The following is a 23,573-nucleotide window of genomic DNA, read 5'->3' as shown; positions in this document are numbered from 1 at the left end:
AGCTACTTAGAGACTTCAAATTATAGGAATCAAAGATGAAAGCACCTTTCTTCACTCGGATTCTAAAAGTAGGGATTCCATTTGCATCAATTTTCAATGTGGATTTAACCTGCCTAGGCAAGGTAATATGAAGAAGACATATGTTTAGTCCTTTTCCCTAAATTAATTAGTTATATTAATTGGTTGATTAATATGATAAAGCTATTGATTAAGTTTTGAGATTAATTGTCATCATGATGGAAATCATGATAATTAAATCCGAGTCTCTTATAATTTAAACTAAATTTGTTCTTGATCATATGATCATTAATTAGAACAATAGTAATCCAATTACATCTCTCTATATATGTGTGGGGGGTATTCAATAGGATATTCTATTCAAAGATGTATTGTAAAAGTCTACGTTGATCAGAGTTCATCATAGTAATTGACAAGTTATTTACTGTACTTAATACTTATGGCTCTAAAGAAATAGTTGAAAGACTATTGAGTATAATAAAACACTTATAAGATAAATGAGCAATCAAGATGGAATGTATCTGTGATGACCCGACCGACCATTTTGAGTTTTAGCATTCAGTTCGGTATTTTAAGGTCTTGAGTAGTTTCGTATGATGTATTATGACTTGCGCGTATGGTCAGTTTCAATTTCTGAGCGATTCGGTATTGATTTGGAAGAATGATTCCCATTTTAGAAGCTTTAAGTTGGAAGAGTTGATCAAGTTTGGCTTTTTGCGTATTTAATCTAGGATCGGAGTTTTGATAATTCTGTTAGGTTCGGATGGTGATTATGGACTTAGGCGTATGCCCGAAATTAGATTCGGATGCTCTTAGGTTGACTTGGCACTTTTTGGAGAAAGTTGGCAATTTAAAGGTTTAGAATTTTTTAAGTTTAATCATTGTTTGACTTTATAGCTATCGGATTCGGATTTTGATTTCGGGACTTGGAATAGATCTGTTTTATCATTTGTGACTTGTCTGCAAATTTTGGTGTCATTGCGAGTTGATTTGATAGGAATCAGACGCATGGTTGTGTTTCAAGTAATTCTTGAGTTTCATTATAATTTTTATGTGTTTTGGTGGCCGATTCGTGGTTCTAGATGTTATCTTGCTATTTAGATCGCACGAGTGAGTTCGTATGATATTTATGTACTTGTGTGGATATTTGACTCGAGTGAGTTTCGGACGTGTTTCAGAGTGTTTTCGGGCTGCTTCAGTTTTGTTGGTTCTTTGCTAGTGCCTTAGGTCTCGCAAATGCAAAATACCATTCGCACTTGCGGACCTCGCCTTTGTGAGGTATGTGTATGCTGGCCATGTACATACTTGCGATAAGGGCTCCACATTTGCGAAGCCTCAGTCACACTTGCGTATTGGCTGGGCGGTGGCCAGTTCGCATTTGCGGGCAATTGCGTCGCTTTTGCGATAGGGAATAGCTTCACATTTGCGAGGCATATGTCGCTTTTGCGACTTCTCGGGTGCGTTTGACAGTGTTTGCTTTTGCGAATGATGGGTCGCATTTGCGAACCCAAGGTCGCAAATGCGATTTCTGCAACTGGGCATATAATTTGGAATTTCAGAACTTAACCTCATTTATTACATTTTGAGCCCTAGACTTGGTGGGAGACTATTTTGAGGAGAGATTTTCATGCACTATAATTGGGTAAGTAATTTTAAGTTAATTTTAATTATATAACATGATTATTTATGAGATTTGACAGCAATTTGGGAATTTTATACTATGTTTTGACAAAAAAAAAAATTAAGATTTGAGAGTCGATTTGGACTCGGATTTGAAAACCAAACACATATTTAGATTCGTGGGGCTATGGGTAATCAAGATCTACCCATCAACTCGGATTTTGACCGGGCTGGTCCGGGATTATCTTTTGTTGACTTTTTGGGAATTGTGTAAAGATCTTAACTTTATTAATTGCAATTGGTTTCTCTTGCATTGTTTGATGTTATTAAGTTGATTTTGATAAGATTTGAGTCGAGCAAAGGTGAATTTTAGCGAAAAAGCATTTTTAGAGTATTGATTGAGGGCTTTTGTGGTAAGTATCTTGCCTAACTTTGTATGGAAAAACTTTTTCATAGGATTTGGTCTCATTGCAGTATTAATATTATGTGAACAATGTGTGCATAAGGTGACGAGTGTGTACACGAGTGTATATGTGTTAACTTTCACCGGATATGACCCGAAGTTGTTCTTATTGTCTTGTTTTGATTATGAGATCTCTACACTACGTATTTCGTATTGTGGATGATTACTTGAGTTCATATTCCTGGTTAGAGATCATGTTTCAGGATTTTATTTCCTTAATTGGTCAAGTTGGGCATTTGTAAAATTGTTGCTATTTGGGTTAGCTGAATTCATGCTATATGTTGAACACCCATCCACATTTTCTTTATTGGTTTGTTCTTGTGCGCTGTGTTGGCAGATTGTGAGTTTATGTCTTGATGATAATTGTTGGCATGCTGTGTTGTTGAGATTATGACACATGTGGACTTGTAGAGCGGATTGTCCGGGTGTTTGCACGAAGTTTCTGCCGTGCAAATATATATATATATATAGCACATGTGGCGAGACAAGGGGGAAAATTACTTTATTTGTTTAGCACGCGGCGAGACAAGGGGCAATGTGGGGATGATATGTGATGGCCTGAGGGTGTTTTATTGATGAGGTTTGTGTAGTGATATGACTTCGTGTGTGTATAGTGCATTTTTATATATTTTGTTATGTTGTTTCCAATGTGCTTATCTATGGCTCTGACATTTACCTGATTATTCGGTTGCCAAAGTAAATTAACTTACGTGAAGTTGTTATCTCATATTTTGTAGAGTTGTTAGTAATATAACGGAATAAAATAAAAAGGATGTTGTTATCATGCATTACATTATTTGATTCTTGATAAATTTCTCTTGAACGTGTTATTGAGAACTAGCACGGGTTGTGATATGCATGATGGCATGAGGTCTTTGCTGTGCGGTTGTGGTATATGTTGTTTTGTCATACGGTTGTGATATACATTGAGGCACAAGGTCTTTTCCGTGCGAGTATGACCTATATTGTGGCACAAGATCTTTTCCGTGCGAGTGTGACTTATATTGTAGCACGAGGTCTTTGCCGTGCTGGATATAGCTTATATTGTGGCATGAGGTCTTTACCGTGCGAGGATCATGGATAATGTTGGCACGAGGTGCCGTAAGTGTGTGATCCTATTTGATGATTTATTTATCAAAACAGGCCTTTATTTGTTCTAAATGGTTATCATTTAAGTGGAGGGATTACAGTTTTTGCTTTCTATTATTATTCCTTTTATTTCAGTTTTTGCTTTCTGTTATCATTCCTTTTTATTACAGCTATTGCGTTCTGTTATTATTCTTCTTTGCCAGTTATTCTTTTGATATTATTGCACAAGTTATTTTATTAGTGAATGTCTTGACTTGAACCTCGTCACTACTCTACCGAGATTAGTCTTGATACTTAATGGGTACCGACTATGGTGTACTCATACTACGCTCTTGCATATTTTTGTGCAAATCCAGGTATCTCGAAGCGTGTCTGTAACAACCGCAAAATTTCATCTTAGGAATCATGATGGCACCTAGTCTCTAAAACTAGGTAAGCATAACACATGATAAGAATTTAGCAGAAATAAATTATTGAGCTATTAAGTTAAACTGATAAATGACATAGTAAAATCATAACGGAACAACAGTCATACAATTTCAAAACCGGTGGTACAGAGTCATAAGCTGTACTGAAATACACTAAGAATATCTAATACAATATTATTCGGAAACAAAAGAAACACTAGCATAAGATCACTGGAAGGTGACTCGGAGGCCTGCGAGTATCAAGAAGGTATAACTTGAAGTCTCTGCAAAGTCTGAATCAACTTACTGGTGTACAGCATGGGCAGAAGTACCTAGATCTGCACAAAAATATGTAGAAACATAGCATGAGTACACCACAACAGTGTCCAACAAGTATCAAGCCTAACCTCGGTGGAGTAGTGATGAGGTCAGGTCAAGACATGTACTAGACATAGAAACCTAAACAGAATAAGATTATGATCTAATAATGGAAAGTAAAAGCAATAAAAATACAACGAAGCATATTATCAATATAAGGTTAACAACGGAAGTAAAAGAAATAAACAACAACAAAGAGTGAACATATGATAAAAATAACAAATGATCAAATACAGTCAAAATACAAGTGAAATGAATTACGGAAAAATAATAACCATTCAAATCAACAAGTCGTTCCAACATAGAATATACAACAAGAATCACACCGAGGTACTACACCTTATATTTACATTTCACAATTACAATCTTATTTATATCACCGTGTGAGCCTTGCATTTATTTTTATTAATATTTTACTCGAAATAGCTTCACGCGCTTTAGCACACTTATCTCGCCGCGTGTGCTTCAAATGAAGTAATTTCTCATACTATCAACACACGCATAAATCCCCTTTATCTAGCCGCATGCACATCAATATCACCACCCTTATACAACCGCATGTGCATATCATCACAACACAATAATCAAACTTGCATCACACGTGCCCATATGCCACACCATTGCCAAAATAACAATACTAATATCACCACAACACATAGTCCACGGCTCAACCAATTGTGTACAAAAATCTCAATAACAACCAAATGAATGGGAAATAACTCCACAATAGAAGATACTTCATAAAACAACAACTTCAATTAAAACATGTTAATAGCTCTCAATAACTACAACTTCAATAACTCAATAATGAAATATATATCCATGAATTGGCAACTTCAATTCAAATGTACAACATAAACTCAACAATAAAAAGATAGTATGTAATAGCAACTACGACTATATGCATGAGAATAACTCAACAATGGAAGAGATAGCATGTAATAACAACTACTACTAAGTGCATATAAGAGTAACCTCAACAATAAAAAATAGAACATATAATAACAACTCCAATCCAAGCATATAAGAATTACTTGACCACAAAAGATAGGACAAATAATAACAAATTCAATTAGATGTTTATAAGCAAACTAAGAGTTTAAACCGGTCAATTTTTACATATAAGTATGTATACATACTCGTCACCTTATGTGCACGTCTTTCACATAATTCAAATAGTACAATTAAACCCAATCCTAAGGTGTTGCCCCCTCTCCCACAAAGTAAGGGAAGATACTTACCTCAACTAGACCAAATCAATATTCAAAAATGGCTTTTTCCTTAAACTTCGCCTCTGCGCTGCTCAAATCTAACAAAAAATGACTTAATATCATCAAACAATGCAAAAGAAACCAATTTCGATTAATAAAACTAATATCTTTACAAAAATCAACAAAAGTCAACAAAAGTCAAACCCAGACTTGCCCGGTCAAAAGCCGAGTCCAAGGACAGATCACGACTATTCATAAACCTACGAGTCAATATATGTATTTTATTTTTAAATCCGAGTCCAATTCGTCTCTCAAATCTCAAATTTTTATTTTTCAAAACATAGAAAACATTTCCCAAAATTTATCTTCAAATTCCATGGATTAAAGGTTAAATCTCATAAATAATCATGTAAGATAATTGAAAATGGATCAAAATTACTTACCAAATAGTTATATGTGAACATTCCTCCTCAAAATCGCCTCCTACCGAGTCTAGGTTTCTAAAATGTGATAAATGAATCTAAGTCCCATTTTTCAGCCCTTTTGTTCAGTTGCAGAAGTCGCAAATCCGACCTTGGATTCGCAATTGCGGAACATGGATCGCAAAATCAAACCCTGACAGCCCACTTAGATGTCACAATTGCAACAATCACTTCGCAATTGAGACAATGGCTTCGCAATTGCGATGGCAGCCTACTTCACAAAAGCGGCCCAAATGGTCGCAAATGCGACAAGACCCAACTCTATACTGGCTTCGCAAATACGATAAGAGCGTCGCATTTGCGACATCTGAAACTCCTCTGCCCTTTTTGCAATTGCGATGCTGGTGCTTGCAATTGCGATAACTGGAGCACCAGCACTCCAACAACAAAAAATGAGTTCAAACTAATCTGAAATACGTCTGAAACTCACCCGAGCCCTCAGGGCTCCATACCAAACATCCACACAAGTCTAAAAATATGGTACGAACTATTTCGCACGATCAAAATATAAAAATAACATTCTGAACTACGAATCAAACATCAAAACACATGAAATTCAAAAGGAAACTCAAGAATCACTAGAATCACAATCAAGCATCTGATTCCAATCAAACCAACTCGGGATGACACCAAATTTTGCAGACAAGTTTCAAATACCAAGACGGGCATATTCTAAGTCCCAAAATTAAAATTCGAACTCGATAGCCATAAAGTCAACCTATGGTCAAACCTAAGGAACTTTCAAATTGTCAACTTTCGACAAAACAAGTCAAATTAACCTAGGGACCTCCGAATTTAATTTCGGACATACGTCCAAGTCCAAAATCACAATACGAATCTATCAAATCCATAAAAATACCATTCTAGGGTCGTTTTCACAAAAGTTAAATTTAGATCAATATTTGAATCAAAGGGTCCAAATCATTCCAAAACTTCCTCGAAACAAAACCAACCATTCCCACAAGTCATAAAACCACAAATACACCTACAAAAAGCTCCAAGGGGGGAACAAGGCTTAAATACACAAAACAACCGATCGGATCATTACATTATCGGACGTTAGCTAGCTATTTTTGAGTTGCTGAGGAGACTTCAAGGTATACCTGTCATTCTATTCGCATGCCTCAGAGTCACCTTTTGATTCCACCTTTACTATTATTTACCTTATTTCCAAATAGTGTTGTATTTAGTAATTTCTAGTGTGCTCTTAGTAGAGCTTATGACTCCGTACTACCGATTTTGAGAAATGTATGGCTATTATTCATGTTCAGCTATGTTATGTCACTTATCAAATTTTGCTTAATAGTTAAATGGTTTTAATCTGTTAATATCTCAGCATGTGTTAGGCTTACCTAGTTTTAGGAACTAGGTATCATCACGATCCTTATTGTGGGATTAAAGGTCGTGATAGTATCAACACTTGGTAATAAGTTCAAGCTATACATTGTCATGAATTATAAATGACTCAATTAAGACTTTGGCCAAAGCACTTGAATGAAGAAAAAAAGTTTTGTAGGTGATTTAATGGTTGGTTTTAATGGACATGAATACATAATTGGTCACCTATTAAGATTAGGCAATTAAATCTCATGTAGGGTGACTTTGAGCTATAAGAACATAAGAATTACTGTATTAATTTTTTATGGGCTTTGGAGAATAAATTGTATACTTTATCTCCGATCAATAAGGAGTGTTTTTAGACTCCAACTTTGATTAATACATTGATATGTTCAATTAAATTACTATAGACTTAGTACAGAACGTATGGGGTAGCACATTGGTGAGTGTCTCGATCTTTGTTAAAGAATTAATTATTTTATTATTTAAATATTAAATTTAAAAAATTTAATTAGTCAAATAAATAAATTTTTAGTCCAAATGCAATTTTATTATAATATTTTCTAGCTCAGAAAATACAATTAATAGTATGAATAAATTAAATTTTTATATTTGGAATAGTAAATTGAATTATATCTCTTGATTAATTAAGTATTGGCACTTAAAATTTTATAATATATATATATATATATATATATATACACACACACACACACACACATACACACACACACATACACACACTAGTTTCTATATACGTGTGTGGCACGTAAATATTTTTATTCATACTCTCATATTTTTTGTTAACCGAATCTTTTCAATTTGATGCCCTAAATATGAAGTTAGCAAGCTGCATTTACAATTTACGTTTTCATCGATTTTTAAAACAACTGATAGTACTTGATAGAAATCACATTCAAAAATTATCTTTTCACCAAATGATTCATTAACGTTCATTATATCTCGAAGCTCATGCCAGCAGTATCGATGGTCTGATGCTTCTCCATAAATGGTTCATCCAAGATGTTTTTTCTTATGTCGATATTGTAACGATCCGACCGGTCGTTTTGAGCATTTACGCTCCTTTCAATTATTTGAAGTCTTGAATAATTTCCTACGAGGTATTATGACTTGTGTAAATTATTGGTTTTGGTTTTAAGGTATTTCAGAGTTAGTTTGGAAGAATGAATTTTCATGTTGGAAGTTTAAGTTGAAATAGTTGGTCGGATATTGACTTATGTATTAACGACCTCGGAATTTAATTCTGATGATTGCAATAGCTCTGTATGGTGATTTTGGACTTAGGGGCGTGTACGAAAATATTTTTGGAGGTTCGTAGTGGAATTAGGCTTGATATGCCGGAAGTCAAATTTTGGGAAGTTTGATCAGGGGGTTGACTTTTTGATATCGAGGTCGAAATATGATTCTAGAAATTTGAATAGTTTTGTTATGTCATTTATCACTTGTGTGCAAAATTTAAAGTCATTCCGGATTGATTTGATGTGTTTCGGTACAAGCTATAGAATTTGAAAGTTTAAAGTTCATAGATTTGATTTGAGGTGTGATTCGATGTTTTGATATTATTTGATGTGATTTGAGTCCTTAAGTAGGTCCGTGTTATGTTATGGAACGTGTTGGTATATTTGGTTGAGGTCCTGAGGGGCTTGGGTATATTTTTGGATCATTGGTTGAGAGATTAATAAAGTTAAGAAATTTGGGAGTTTGGCCATGGTCAATATCGAGTCAAGACAACCTCTTTTAAGTATTTTGAGTATGCGAACTGCTCCATAGAGTGTTTTATGATTGAAATTCATATATGATTTGTGTCCGGGAGATTTCGATTGAGTTTCGAGGTGAGTTTTGAGTGAGTCCGGGCATTTCGGCACTCTAATATTGTTCTGGCACTTTTAGGGGTGCGGAACGCATATTTTTGGGTGCTGAGGCGAAGGAGGGGTGCGGACCGCACATAAGAGTGCAGACCGCAGCAGGATTTCGCGGCCGCGCTTGAAATTTTGCGGACCGCACAATTCTGTCCGCGGCCGCGCTCCAGGGAGTTTTGCAGATTCGCCAGTTCGACTTCGGAAGCCTATATCTTTTGATCTATAAGGAATGTTGAGATGATTTAAAAATAAAAGTTGTAACCCTTCGTGTCTAGTTTCCAGAAAGGTAAGGAAGTCATTATTTGGATATCTATAGAGAAAGTTATGGCTAAAATACTAAAGCCTGGCAGTGCAGCCACTAAGAATTTCGCGGACCGCAGCAGAATTTTGCGGCCGCGCTTGGAATTTCGCTGACCGCGAAGTGGGAATTCAGAGGGTGCACTATATAAACGGAGTTTAGGGTATTATTTCACATTTTGGACCTAGGGAGCTCGGTTTGTGGCGATGTTTCTTGGGTTTTTCAAGAAATTCATCAGGGTAAGTGATTCTAACTCGAATTTGGTTAATATACATGAATATATCAATGATTTCATCATCTCATTAGTACTTTTAGGTGGAAATTTGGGAAAAATTGTAGAAACTTCATAAATAATTTTTGGGATTTGAATGTTGATTCGAAGTCGGATTTGAGTGATATTAGTATGGTTGAACTCGTAAATGAATGGGTTGTCGGATTTTGTAACTTTTGTCGGGTTCCGAGACGTGGGCCCTACGAGCGATTTTTGAGCTAAATTTCGGATTTTTATGAAAAATTAGCATTTTTTATGAAATTAATTCCAATAAATATTATTGACCGAAACGAATTAATTGTGATTAGATTCGATGCATTTAGAGGCCAATTTGCGAGGCAAGGGCATAGCAGAATAAATAATTTCACACTCTGAGGTAAGTAATACTTGTAAACTTGGTTCTGAGGGTATGAATCCCCGAATTTGGTATGATATAAATTGTTGAAGGTGACTCACACGATAGGTGACGAACATGTAGACGTGCACCACAGAAATTGTATCTTGAATAAATCCTGTGAAGTTGTAAAATTAAAGAATCGTATTATTATCTGAACATATGACATGTGTTAGAGGAATTGAGCTGAGCCTTGTGATAAATATCGTGTTTAGGCTACGTGCCGATATTTTAGGACTAATGGGGCCGTGTTGTCGTTGAATTAGTTGTTCAAAAATATACATTTCACACTTAGTAATAATTGTCCATTGTGAGAATATTTATGGGATTGAGCTGCGCAACGCAACAGGCCATAATGGCTTTATACATCATTATTATAGGGATCGGGGCTGCCAGCCTGCAACAGGCCTTATTGGCTTTACTATTTTATGGATCGGGGTTGCCCGCCTACAACAAGCCTTATTCGCTTTACTATTTTATGGATCGGGGCTGCCCGCCTGCAGCAGGCCTTATAGGCTTTGTTATTATACGGATCGGGATTGCCCGCCTGCAGTAGGCCATATTGGCTTTATATTACGCTTGGGCTGAAGAAGCCGCTCCGGAGTCTGTACACACCCCAGTGAGCGTAGATGATCATCGATATTCGGGATGGACTTCCCAGAGCATGGACTTGCCTTACTTACTGCTTATATATATATATATATATATATATATATATATATATATATATATATATATATATATATATATATATAATTGGTTATGGATTTTCCCAGGGCATGGACTTGCCTTACTTATTTGTATTGTAATGAGTTATGTGGACATGGATCTTGTCAGTATCATTTATATTTAGGGATAAATTATCCCAGGGCTGGATTGGCCTTATACGGTACTGGGTGACTGATTATCAGTTGATGTGCATATATATACGAGTTGGAACACCCATGGGCTGGATTGGCCATAAACAGTACTAAGTGACCGGATAATTTGTGACCAGTATGTACTTGAGGTCTTTTTACTGAGATGTCATATGCCTCATATCATGCAGTATTGATCTATTTCACTTATATTGAGTTTAACTGTTGAACTTGAAAGTATGCTTACATTTCTGTACCATTATTTTTACTGGACTGTACCCGCAGAGCTCATCATTTCTTTCAGCCCAGAGGTCAGTCTACTCATACTACACTCTACACCTCGTGTGCAGATCCAGGTTTTCCCGGATACGACGACTGCTAGAATTCAGAGTTATTTCTGTTGGAGAGTATCAAGGTAGCTGCTTGACGACCGTAAACTTGATTCCCTTCCTATTTAGTTATTGTACTGTTATATACTTCAGACAGTGATGTTTATCAGTCAGACTTTGTATTCATTTAGATGCTCATGTACTTAGTGACACCAGATTTTGGGAGTGTTATATTTGAAATTGAGAGATTTTCTTCCGCTGAATTTAATTATTTTATTTTCAAATTTAAAAGATATGGTATTTTATTGAGATTTTCGGCTTGCCTAGTATTGAGATAGGCGCCATTACGACAGGTGAGATTTTGGGTCGTGACAGATATAGCATCTTCACTATACTTTGATAGATTTATGACGATTGTCTCAATTATTTAAAGAGCAAATCTAAAGTGAATCATATGGCCTTTGATAAATTTGTTATTGCTATATATACCACTTGTTAGTATACCTATAATTATCATGCCTCTATGTATTTCAAATAATGTACAATATAAGAATGTTTTTCAATTCCTCCCGTCTATCTATAAAGAACAATCCCCGCAATATGAGAATTAACTTTCTATAATATAATTTTAAAAGCTTGTTCTTATTTAGAATTTGCATTGAATTTTTTACATATACCTTTGTATACTTTTCCTCAATTATTTCGCTGCATTATGATGGAACATTATCATCTGACCCTTGATCAAGTGTAAATATATTATATTTTTCAACACTTTTGCTCATACTCCTTAAGAATTAGTAATTAATGTTATTCGACATGCATTTACGTAGTTGGTTATCATATATGAACTTTCATATATCCTTCTAAAGTCGTTTAACATGTTTTCGTAATATATTTCTACAACTTTCTAATAACAATAACAATCCAGTATAATCTCACTAGTGGGGTATGGAGAGGGTAGTTAGTACGCAGACCTTACCTCTACCCTGGGTTAGAGAGGCTGTTTCCGATAGACCATCGGCTCCCTCCCTCAAAGAACTCCCCACCTTGCTCTTGGGGTGACTCGAACTCAAAACCTCTTGGTTGAAAGTGGAGGGTGCTCACTAGAGCAACTCACTCTCGTCCGCAGCTTTCTAACATCATTTGAATAAAACGCACCAATATAGTTATAAATAAATTTCTAAGAGCTTTATACCATTTTGAAGATTGAGCACTACTGCACGAGCATACTAAAATACTATTATCTGACACTTTTTGCCTTTTTATTTTTGCTGCTTCGTTGAATAATTTGATATTTTTTCATTACCAGTAAGTAAGTCTTTAAACATATAAATATATTTGCTAAATATTAAATGCCCCTTATGGATAGTGATTCGATCGATTAGAAATCTTTTCTTCTTTTTGTTAATTTCTTCGGCTGATGATTCAAGATATAATATTTGAGAGTTCTTTGTATACATAAGTATGTTGCACTCTATTGAACACGTCCTCAAACACTCAATGATTGCGGTTCAGTTGGTATAGTTCGATACCACAACAATTTGTAAATTTGTTTCTCAAAATTTTTAAAATTTTATGATTAAATTTAAAATTCTCTTAAGATTTATAATGACAAACTAATAGTGGAATATTTTACTCAATCTGGACGGTCTTGATTAATCTTTTCGTTAGAATATGATTTTTTTGCATATTATTAAGGACCCGTTTTGTCCATGATTTTTTTTTTCTTTTTTTTGGAATTCCTTTTCAAAAACGTATTTGTCCATGAAATTTTGTAAGTTTTGAAGATTTTTCGAAAATAAATTTTTCAAAAATCAAAGACCACTTTTTCAAGTTTTTCAGAATTTTTTTTTTTAAAGTTAAATACATGTCCAAATATATTTTTAAAATTTAAATATAATTTTTCAACTTAACTTCAAAAATTAATTTTTTAAATAATTATAATTTTTATGTCCAAACGCCTGCTAGCTCTTGGATGAATTGCCACGTTTTCATATGGGAAGTTTAGCTCTAATTTCTTTTTCTTATTGAAAGAGAAAAAGTAAAACGAAGTAGTCTAACATAATTGAAGTTTGCTCTAATTTCTTTTTTTCCAATTCTAATACAATATTGCCACATTATGGAATTGCCACGTGGCTTAGGAGAAAGTTTGGTATTTTTAGTTTTAGAATTTTTTAATGTCACTATTATAGTCAAATAAAATTTTAATTGAATTTAAGTTCTAAAACTAAGTAAAATCTTAAATATTTAGTACATTTTTATTCAGAATGCAATAGTAGTTTTAATGAAATAGTCCTTAGCTTGAAAGTATTTGTGATGCCTATGTTAGTCTCCTAGAAATTCAAAGTCCCTAAAGATTTAACTTCTTTTTGAATGTCACTTACTACTTGTAGTTATTATTTGTTTGCTTTCACTTCTTATTAATGCAACAAATTTTGACATATTGTGATGACCCGATAGGTCATCTTGTATTTTAAAATCTAATTCTGTGATCTGAATCCTTAAAAATTACATTTTTACCCTCCTCGAGTTGAGTGCGCGGTCCGGACGTGTTTCCGGAAAGTTTTTATGTTAAAAACTGTGAAAAATATGAAATGTTGCTTTGAAAACTATTTGAGTTAACTTTAGTCAATATTTTAAGTAAACGGATCCGGATCCGTATTTTGACAGTCTTGATAGGTCCGTATCATAATTTGGGACCTGGGCGTATGCCCGAAATCGAATTCCGAGGTCCCTAGCTCGAGATATGGAATTTTGATAAAAAAATTAAAAGTTTGAAAGTTTAATAATTTTAAGAATTTACTGATATTTGGTTTTGTTGATGCCGAGTTCGTATTTTGGTTTCGGAGCCCAGTACAGGTCCACTATAATATTTATGACTTGTCTGTCGAATTTGGTAAGAAACGGAGTTGATTTGACGTGATTCGAATGTTCGGTTGTGAAAATAGAAGTTTTAAAGTTTTCTTGAAAATTTTATTTGATTTGGTGTCTGATTCATAGTTCTAGATATTTTTTTGGTGATTTGATCGCGCGAGCAAGTTCGTATGATGTTTTTGGACTTGTATGCATGTGATGACCCAAAATGTCATATTTAAATTTAATAATTAATTTTATATTCTAAGACCTCAAAAAGCACTATTTATCATTCCTCGACTTACGTGCGCAGTCCGTAAAAATTTTCGGAAAGTTTTGTGTGAAAAATGGATTAAAATGTGAAATAGAGTTTTAAAACTCAACTGAATTGACTTTGGTCAACATTTTGAGCAAACGGACTCGGATTAGTATTTTGACAATTTCGGTAGGTCTGTATCGTGATTTGGGACTTGGGCGTATGCCCAGAATCGAATTCCGAGGTCCCTAACCCGAGATATGAAATTTTGATAAAAAATTAAAAGTTTAAAAGCTTAATAATTTTTAAGAATTTACTGGTGTTGGATTTATTGATATCGGGTCCGTATTTTAGTTCCGGAGCCCGGTATAGGTCCACTATAATATTTATGACTTGTCTACCGAATTTGGTGAGAAACGGAGTTGATTTGACGTGATTTAGACGTACGGTTACGAAAATATAAGTTTTAAAATTTTCTTGAAAATTTTATTTGATTTGGTGTCCGATTCGTAGTTCTAGGTGTTTTTTTGGCGATTTGATCGCGCGAGCAAGTTCGTATGATGATTTTGGACTTGTGTGCATATGATGACCCAAAATGTCATGTTTAAATTTAATAAGTAATTTTGTGTTCTAAGACCTCGAAAAATACTATTTATTATTCCTCGACTTACGTGCGCAGTCCGTAAAATTTTTTGGAAAGTTTTGTGTGAAAAATGGATTAAAATGTGAAATAGAGCTTTAAGACTCAACTGAATTGACTTTGGTCAATATTTTGAGCAAACGGACTCAGATTAGTATTTTGACAATTTCGGTAGGTCTGTATCGTGATTTGGGACTTGGGCGTATGCCCGGAATCGAATTTCGAGGTCCCTAGCCCGAGATATGAAATTTTGATGAAAAATTAAAAGTTTAAAAGCTTAATAATTTTTAAAAATTTACTGATGTTGGATTTATTGACATCGGGTCCGTATTTTGGTTGCGGAGCCCGGTATAGGTCCACTATAATATTTATGACTTGTCTGCCGAATTTGGTGAGAAACGGAGTTGATTTGACGTAATTTAGACGTCCGGTTACGAAAATATAAGTTTTAAAGTTTTCTTGAAAATTTTCTTTGATTTGATGCTCGATTCGTAGTTCTAGGTGTTATGTTGGCGATTTGATCACGCGAACAAGTTCATATGATATTTTAAGATTGGGGTGCATATTTGGTTTGGAGCCCCGAGGGCTCGGGTTGGTTTCGGATAGTTAACGGATCATTTTTGGACTTGGGAAAAACTGCAGAAATTTGCTTATAGTATCCTTCTTCGCGTTCGTGAGAGGGGGTCTCGCGTTCGCGAAGAAAAAATAGGAGACAGACGGAATTGTGCTTCGCGTTCACGACAGAGGGAACGCGTTCGCGAAGGGTCGAAGTGCAAAGCTTCGCGTTCGTGATCGAAGCCTGCCTTCGCGTTCGTGTTCGCGAAGGGCATCTCGCGTTCGCGAAGTCCAAGCCAGGCAAGCATCGCGTTCGCAAGGTAGCACTCGCGTTCGCGAAGAGTAAAATAGGACAGCAGAAATTTGTGCTTCGCGAACGCGAGGCACTGACCGCGTTTGCGAAGGGTAAAAATTCGAGAATCAGAACTTAAGTTCTCGAAAATGGGATTCGTCCCATTTTCAAATAGTTTGTATTTTTGAGCTCGGGTAAGGCGATTCTTAGGCGATTTTCATGGAAAAATATTAGGGTAAGTGTTCCTTATCCTATATTGATTATATTCCATGATTTCATACTCAGTTATATCATGAATCCGTGAATTTATGGAAGAAAAATTAGATTTTTATAAAATCTTCCAAAAATAAAAATTTAAGATTTGAAGGTCCATTTGACATCGGAATTTGATAATTTTTGTATGGTTAGACTCGTCTCGGAATGGGTGTTCGAATTTCGTAAGTTTTTTCGAGATTTGAGACGTGGGCCCCACTGTCAATCTTTAAAGTGAATTTCGGATTTTATCCGAAAAATTAGTAAATTCATATGAAATTAATTTCTATGATTCGTATTGAGTATATCGAATTGTTTGTGAATAGATTTGACGCTTTTGGAGACAAATTCAAAAGGAAAAGTTGTGGTCGAGTAATTGATTGAAATTGCAAAGCGAGGTAAGTGTCGTGGTTAACCTTGACTTTAGGGAATAGAACCCTTATATTATTTGTTATGTGAGATGCATGTGACCCATGTATATGCAAGGTGACGAGTGTCTATACGTAGTCAAATTAATTATTTGCATAATTACTTGAAAAATCATAAATCGGTTTAAATCATGAATGAATTATTATATTAATTGTTTCACTCATATTCCTTGTCAAATATTATTTCTTGAATTTCTCTAATAATTGTTACATGCTTATTTGACTTATGTGTCTTAATTGTTATTTGACATTTAGCATATTAAATATTAAACTGCCTATTTTCTCCACGATTTTTATAATTAATTGCTAATTTCCATTGTTTGTTCATAAATAAATTATAATTATTGTGTGCCTTGATGCTTAATAGTTTCTCATTGGACGTGGTATTTAATGGAGTACTTTTTATTATATTTATGAGTTGTTTAAAGTTATATTGGGGGAACGGGTTGCACGCCGCAACGGGAATGAAAGTAAATATATGTATATTGGGGGATCGGATTGTACGCCGCAATAGACTTATTAAAAAGTCTCTATTGGGGGATCAGATTGCATGCCGCAATAGACTTATTAAAAGTCTATATTGGGAGGATCTTATTGCATACCGCAATAGACTTATTAAAAAGTCCATATTGGGGGATCGGATTGCACGCCGCAACAGACTTATTTAAAAGTCTATATTGGGGGATCAGATTGCACGCTGCAACAAGCTTATTAAAAGTCCATATTGGGGGATCGCATTGCGCGCTGCAACGAACTTATTTAAAAGTCTTTATATATACTTGATTATAAATTAATATATTGCAGGATTGAAATGTGAATATATTGTGAGAGCGGAATGCACGCTGCAACAGAATTGATGGAAATGATAATTGGTAATGACTGCTGGGTTGGCTTCAATTATTATAAATGAGTTACCTGATTTATTTCTATTATTGTTGTTGTTACTAATATTGCGTACAGGTTAATGTAAGTGAACCGCCTTAGCCTCGTCACTACTTCGTCGAGGTTAGGCTCAGCACTTACCAGTACATGGGGTCGGTTATACTGATACTACACTCTGCACTTCTTGTGCAGATTTCGGAGTTGGTCCCAGCGGCGTACCATAGACTTGCTCGAATTTCAGCTACTCAGAGGAGACTTGAGGTATAACTGCACGGCGTTCGCAGTTCTGAAGTCCCCGTCTACTGTACCTTAGCTGTGTGTTTATTTCCAGACAGCTTTATTTTATTCAGACCTTTATTTTTATTATTCTAGAAGCTCGTGCACTTGTGACACCAAATTGTGGGATGGTATTTAGACTCCGTTATTTTTATGGATTATTCACTACATTTCAGACTTTACTTCCACAATTATTTCTTTATTATTAATAAATTTAAAAATTATTTTTAAAATGGATTATATTATTCTAACGTTGGCTTGCCTAGCAAGTGAAATGTTAGGCGTCATCACGGTCCCGAAGGTGGGAATTTTGGGTCGTGACAGTTGGTATTAGAGCGGTAGGTTACATAGGTCTCACGAGTCATGAGCAAGCTTAGTAGAGTCTGAAGGATCGGTACGAGACGTCTTTACTTATCTTCCAGAGGCTACAGAGTTTAGGAATAATTTTACTTCTTTCATTCCTTATCGTGCGACATTGATTTAGCTTGAAATATATATCTCATATTCCTTCGTATCCACTCATGTATGACATTGCGCACTCGATATCAGTTGTGCATCGACAGTTCGTGATGCCGCAGATGGACTACGAGAGAGCCAGAGATGCTCAAACATTGCCTCAACATGCATTTTAGATTGAAGATGCGAACGTATTGAGAGATCATCCAGTGAATCATGTGGGGGTGCAACGGACCTTGGCATATGGTTGATTTATACGAGCTGTGAAGGTTAATATTGTGGATCATCAGACATTATGACCTATAACTCCGCGCCAAGTGGGGGAGTCCACTATCAATGGATGGATTGCGGGATCATGTGTTATATCAGTTTTGGCCTGAAATGTATATATGTGGTACTGAAAGGTTTCCCAAAATTTACACATGTTTAAGGCCTGAGATTTATAGAGGATAAGGTTGGGATTTGCGGTATGTCCGCCTCCTTAATAATCCTATACTTCAGTACCAAAGGAGTTAGAGAAACAACTTTAAATTTTCAGAAAGTCTACTCAGCGTGGACGTCATGGTTACTAATTGTGGGGTGCTTCGGAGGAAGTACAGTGGTTGACGAGATTCTGGACTATGTGGTTCGTGCCAAGATTTTTTTGTATGGAGCTCTACTTTTGTGATCGTTATTTATAAATAGGGGTAAGGGTTACCCCAAAGAAATATCGAAGAATAAGTTAAGAAATGGGTCAGCTCAACAGTGTTGAGTCAGCATAACAAAAGAAGAAATTGTCCTTGGGAGAGATAATTCTCCACAGGTGTCTGTGGCAAGCCTATGAAGAGGGCAGACCAGCCAATGCAACACCACCCACTTGGCTCAGCTCTCAGAAATGCTTTTGAAAGAGTTTGTTCCCGGACTCTCCATAATGCGTGACGCATAGGTTTTGAACGGTTGCGTCAGGCCACCATGACGGTGTCATAATATGCCATCAGGTTCAATAAGTTAGCCCGTCATATTCCTACTTTGGTTCCTACAGCCAGAGAGCGAGTCCACAGACTCATTAAAGGACTCAATTATAATCGTAAAATTTTGTACGACTCGCGAGCTACAGGCTGATACTTCATTTCCGCTAGTGGTATAAATTGCCAAGATATTAGAACGTGTTCGGGATGAGGAAAAAGCAAACTAAGGAGACCAAGACGTCTCGAGATTCTGGGGGATTCATTGGATTCTACTCTGCAAGTATAAATCATTATGGTGGGGGCTCAGGCAATCAGCCAGCCCAGTCCGCACATCGGATTACTCGGGGTGCTCCAGTAAGTTCTTTTAAAGCACTGCCGACATGAGTTTTCTACAATGGTTATTCCAGTTATTTGGCACAGACTCAATATGAGCAGCCAAAACTACAAAAGGGGTTGTTATGAATACAGTGGTACTAAGCACATCATGAGGAAATTGTCCCAAACTTGGGAGAGACATATTTCATCAAAGCACTCATGCTACATGCCCCATTGCAGTTACTACACCACCCACAATACCGGTTAAGGGTGGAGGACAGGCGGGTAGAAGGCGTCCTAGAGGTGGAGACCCAGCCGTTGATATATTTGTTTTATGGTATGGTGGAGGTCGCTACATCAGATGGTGTCGTTACAGGTACGACTTCGATTTAATATAAAGGAATAATTTCCTTAACTTGAGTCAGTTCTGAGTATCGAAACGAGTCCTCCCATTGTGCTCCACTTATGAGTGAGCTTCGTAATTCTATAATCTACTTATGTGTTTACTTCTGTTCGGAGATTCTATGGAGATAACTACGTCTATCATTCCATGTTGGTCACTAATAAGAGCTGTGAGGCTAAAGGTGACTTTCTGTTACCCATTTCGGTAAGTTTTGATGTAATTTCCGGATAATTAATTACAAATTATGAATTATATGCCCTATCGGTGTGGGGTTCATTATGTGTTGTGATTTTGTGTAACCGAAATTATTTAAAAGGAGAAAATAGAAATTTTCGATTGGCACGATGTGCATATTACTTGTGATTTAGAACCGAGGATGAGATCCTCACATTTTAATATAAATTGATATGTTTAAACCGGGCTACGAGTTGCGGTGGAAGTTATATAAGGACAAGATCCTTGTGAAGAAAATTCTTATATTTAAGTTCTCCCTTGTGAAATTAAAATTATACTATAGTAATAATAGGGAGTCATGCCTGTTAGGCTTATTTGAAAATTCTTGTATGAAATTCTCTATGCATACTTGCCAAATTCATGTTGTAATTATTGAGTTTTAACCTATGAGGTAGGAACCCGCCCAAGTAGCGTTACATGTAACTCGTTAATTCGGGTAAATAATTATGAGGTCTTCATGCCTCGCATCTCGTTATTAGTATTGTGAAGGTGTGAAACGAGATTTTTGTTAACATGAAGTTATTTGGGGATTCTATAATTGATTATGAATAACTATAAAGACCAGATTGACCGAGAAGGGTACCCCATTTAGATGGTCAGACGAGTGTGAGTTGAGCTTTCAAAGGCTCAAGACTGCTTTGACTACGGTGCCAGTATTGGTATTACCCACAGGTTCAGGATCGTATACGGTATATTATAACGTATATCACATTGGGCTTGGTGCAATATTAATACAAGATGGCAGGGTGATTGCATATGCGTCGCGACAGTTGAAAGTTCATGAGAAGAATTATCTTGTTCATGACTTAGAATTGGCAGCCATTGTTCATACGCTGAAAATTTGGAGACATAACCTTTACGGTGTCTCGTGTGAGGTATTTACTGATCATCATAGCCTTCAGTATCTGTTCAAACAAAAAGATCTTAATTTGAGGCAGAGAAGATGGTTGGAATTGTGGAAAGACTATGATATCATTATTTTGTATCACCCCAGAAAGGCTAATGTGGTGGCTGATGCTTTGAGTAGAAAGGCAGTGAGTATGGGCAGCCTTGCTTATATTCCGGTTGCTGAGAGACCGTTGGCTGTAGATGTCCAGACTTTGGCTAATCAGTTCGTGAGGTTAGAAGTTTTAGAACCCAGTTAGGTTCTAGCTTGCACAATCGTTCGGTCTTCTTTATATGAGCGCATCAGGGAGAGGTAGTATGATGATCCTCATTTACTTGTGCTTAAGGACACGGTGCGGCACGGTGATGCCAAGCAGGTTGCTGTGGGGGAAGATGGAGTTCTGCGAATGCAGGGTCGTATTTGTGTGCCTAATGTTGACGGGCTTCGTGAATTAATTCTTGAAGAGGCACACAGTTCCAGGTATTCTATTCATCTAGGTACCGCCAAAATGTATCAAGATTTATGGCTACATTACTGGTGGAGGAGAATGAAGAAGGATATAGTTGTATATGTAGCCCGATGTCTAAATTGTCAGCAAGTCAAGTACGAGCATAAGAGACCTGGCGGTTTGCTTCAGAAGTTAGAAATTCCTGAGTGGAAGTGGGAGCGTATCACTATGGATTTTGTTGTTGGACTCCCAAGGACTCAGAGAAAATTTGACGCAGTTTGGGTCATTGAGGATAGGTTGACCAAGTCAGCACATTTCATTCCAGTGGCAGTTACCTATTCTTCAGAGCGGTTAGCTGAAATTTACATTCGTGAGATTATCTGTCTTCATGGTGTGCCCGTATCTATTAATTCAGATCGAGGTACGCAATTTACCTCACACTGATGGAGGATTGTACAGCGTGAATTAGGCACGTAGGTGGAGTTGAGTATAACATTTCATCCACAGACAGACGGACAGTGAGAGCGCACCATTCAGATATTGGAAGATATACTTCGCGCTTGTGTTATAGACTTTGGAGGTTCTTGGGATCAGTTCTTGCCACTTGTGCAGTTTGCTTATAATAATAGCTACCAGTCGAGCATTCAGATGGTTCCATATGAGGCATTATACGGAAGGCGATGTCGTTCACCAGTTGGCTGGTTTGAACCGGGAGAGGCTTGGTTGTTGGGTACCGATTTGGTACAGGATGCCTTGGAATAGGTCAAGATTATTCAGGATCGACTTCGCACAGTTTAGTCTAGGCAAAAGAGTTATGCCGACTGTAAAGTTCGTGATATTTCATTCATGGTTGGAGAAAGAATATTGCTCCGGGTTTCACCTATGAAAGGTGTAATGACGTTCGAAAAGAAGGGCAAGTTGAGCCCTAGGTATATCGGAACCTTTGAAATTCTTGAAAGGGTGGGTGAAGTAGCCTACAAGCTTGCATTACCACCTAGTGTATAAGCGGTTCGTCCGGTGTTCCATGTGTCTATGCTCCAGAAATATCATGGTGATCCGTCCCATGAGTTAGATTTCAGCTCAGTCCAATTGGACAAAGATTTGACTTATGAGGAGGAGCCGGTAGCTATTCTAGCCCGGCAGGTCTGACAGTTGAGGTCTAAGAGTTATCCTTCAGTTCGGGTCCACTGGAGAGGTCAGCCGGCAGAGGCATCTACTTGTGAGTCCGAGTCAGACATGCGAAGTAAATATCCACACTTATTCACCAGCTCAGGTACTTTTTCTAACTTCGTTCGAGAACGAACATTTATTTTAGAGGTGGAGAATGTGATGATCCAAAATGTCATCTTTAATTTTAATAATTAATTCTGTATTCTAAGACCTCGAAAAGCACTATTTATCATTCCTCGACTTGCATGCGCAGTCCGTAAAATTTTCCAGAAAGTTTTGTGTGAAAAATGGATTAAAATGTGAAATAGAGCTTTAAAACTCAACTGAATTGACTTTGGTCAATATTTTGAGCAAACGGACTCGGATTAGTATTTTGACAATTTAGGTAGGTCTGTATCGTGATTTGAGACTTGGGCGTATGCCTGAATCGAATTTCGAGGTCCCTAACCCGAGATATGGAATTTTGATAAAAAATTAAAAGTTTGGAAGCTCAATAATTTTTAAGACTTTACTAATGTTGGATTTATTGACACCGGGTCTGTATTTTGGTTTCGGAGTCCGGTATAGGTCCACTATAATATTTATGGCTTGTTTGCCGAATTTGGTGAGAAATAGAGTTGATTTGACGTGATTCGGACGTCCGGTTGCGAAAATATAAGTTCTAAAGTTTTCTTGAAAATTTCCTTTGATTTGATGCTCGATTCGTAGTTCTAGGTGTTATGTTGGCGATTTGATCACGCGAGCAAGTTCGTATGATGTTTTAAGACTGGGGTGCATATTTGGTTTGGAGCCCCGAGGGCTCGTGTTGGTTTTGGGTAGTTAACGGATCATTTGTGGACTTGGGAAAAACTGCAGAAATCTACTTCTGGTATCCTTCTTCGCGTTCGTGAGAGGGGTCTCACGTTTACAAACAAGAAATTGGAGACAGACAGAATTGTGCTTCGCATTCGCGACAGAGGGAACACGTTCGCGAAGGGTCGAAGTGCAAAGCTTCGCGTTCGCGATCGAAGCCTCGCGTTCGCGAAGGGGAAATGACCGGAGAGGAATTTTGCCTTCGCGTTCGCGAAGGGCATCTCGCATTCGCGAAGTCCAAGCCAGGCAAGCATCGCGTTCGTGAGGTAGCCCTCACGTTCGCGAAGAGTAAAATAGGATAGCGGAAATTTGTGCTTCGCGAACGCGAGGCACTGACCGCGTTCGCGAAGGGTAAAAATCCGAGAATCAGAACTTAAGTTCTAGAAAATGGGA

Source organism: Nicotiana tabacum, chromosome 19 (genome assembly GCF_000715075.1).
Source record: "Nicotiana tabacum cultivar K326 chromosome 19, ASM71507v2, whole genome shotgun sequence".
NCBI classification, from domain to species: domain Eukaryota; kingdom Viridiplantae; phylum Streptophyta; class Magnoliopsida; order Solanales; family Solanaceae; genus Nicotiana; species Nicotiana tabacum.
The sequence above is the reverse complement of the archived record's forward strand: the minus strand, read 5'-3'. Positions refer to the sequence as shown.